The sequence below is a fragment of the Neolamprologus brichardi genome, chromosome 23 (genome assembly GCF_056152115.1).
Source record: "Neolamprologus brichardi isolate AB-2024 chromosome 23, ASM5615211v1, whole genome shotgun sequence".
NCBI classification, from domain to species: domain Eukaryota; kingdom Metazoa; phylum Chordata; class Actinopteri; order Cichliformes; family Cichlidae; genus Neolamprologus; species Neolamprologus brichardi.
In genome coordinates, this window is record NC_142125.1 from 20,711,482 (window position 1) to 20,713,344 (window position 1,863).

The 1,863-nt window shown below is 37.3% G+C and overlaps 1 pseudogene; it reads left to right on the plus strand.

Moving 5' to 3' along the window:
* The first annotated feature begins 519 nt into the window (after nt 1-519).
* Nucleotides 520-1,171, plus strand: LOC102787986 (E-selectin-like; annotated as a pseudogene).
* The last annotated feature ends 692 nt before the right edge of the window (nt 1,172-1,863 follow it).

The window sequence follows — 1,863 nt, forward strand, 5'->3', positions numbered from 1 at the left end:
AATATTAATTTTGAAATTAACTGGACTAAAATTTTGTTTTCAACTGCTTTTATAGATGAGATATTAATCACATTCTGAGCGTAGTTTTTGTTCACAGTGATGAGTTCCTTAAAGTCCTTTAAAACAAAACTCAAGTCCATGTTATGCATATTTGTGGTTGCAGCCTTCTGTCATATAATAGTGTCAAAACTGTTATTGGCTTTTAGAAGTTTAAAAAAAGATATTTTGAAAGTTCCTAAATTTCCAAGCTCCATGCATGAAATTAAAATTTCATTCGGCTTTTAACACACTTAATTAATTAAATAGCATAAATTTGTTTGATGATTCATCAGCTAATTGAACAAATACAAGTGACCAATAGGTGTGTTTTCCTGTGTTGTTGAAACATTTTCCAAGAATAAAAGGGCAGTCTTGATATGCAAATTCTTTTTGAAAGGCAAAACTCACAGCTCAAGCATATATTTTTCAAAACCTTTTGGATCCTCAATGCTCTGAGGGACTCTTTCGAGAAACTTAACAATGGATCAGATCTTTACCTTCATCCTGCTCCTGCTCAGTTTATCTGGCACTTTTTCCAAGTATGTTCACATTAATCAGAAAATGGATTGGCGTCGAGCTCAGATTTACTGTCAGCAGCATTACACAGACCTGGCTCCTGTCAGTAATAAGAGGGATAATAATGAACTTCAGCAACTCGCCAGCAATGTCAATGACATTATCTGGATCGGACTGGTAAGAAATTCTTCAGACAGAACAGAATGGCTGTGGTCAGGAGGTGGAGCACCAACCATGTATTTCTGGGCACAAGGTGAACCTAATGACTATTATAATAGAGAAGACTATGGCTATCTGTGGAAAGGCAAGTGGTATGATGGAGGCCTATGGTATAAAATGACCTTCTTCTGCTACAGTGCAGCAGTGGTGAAGCAGGAAAAGACGTGGGAGGAAGCTCTGGAGTACTGCAGGGAGCACCACGATGACCTGGCCAGTGTGGGGTCTGAGACTGAGATGCTGCTGATCCAGAAAGAGCTGAGCAAACAAAACACCACTGAACACGTCTGGATTGGATTGCGTTTCCTGGCTGGTGACTGGTTGTTGATGGACGGGCAGGAGATGGACTATGAGGCCTGGGGTGAAGAGGGAAAACCATCATGTCCACATGCCAAGATGAGGTGTGGTGCCTTACAGGTGACAGTTGGACGCAAGGGTACTTGGAAGGCACACAACTGTGAGGAGAGACTACATTTTATTTGCTCCTGAGTTTACATTATAAAATTCATTACCCTCTATCTACTGTGTATGTGTGAATGTGAGAGTGAATGAATAGTGGCATTGTAAAGTGCTTTGGGTGCCTTGAAAAGCGCTATATAAATCCAATCCATTATTGTTATTATTATTATTATTGTTACTGTGGTTAGTGTAGGTTGATTATTTTTCGAATTTATTTGTGCTTTCTTTCTTGATGTGTCGTTGTAGATGTGTAGTTTCATTTCTGTTTTGTCAGAATGGTAAAAAGTCATTTTTTTTCTTTCTTTTAGAACTACTATTTATTCCACTAAGTAAACAATAGAGAGAGAAATAATATCGATGTTAATTCAAAGTAAACAAAAATATTTTGAGATCATTTCCAGATGTTTTTCCATAAGATTTGAGAATGCCTTACTGTTTGCAGGCAAGATGTAGAGTGAAGCTACATGTGTTTACAAGTTAGAGGAAAGATTGTGGTGAGGGATGTAATGGGGTGAAATTATGCTCAAAGGTCTTACAGATATGTATGTTATGATCCAAAAAATAAACAGTCATTCCACCACTAAATGGCTAAAAAATTAATAAATAAATAAAATAAAGGTTTTGGAGTAGCTA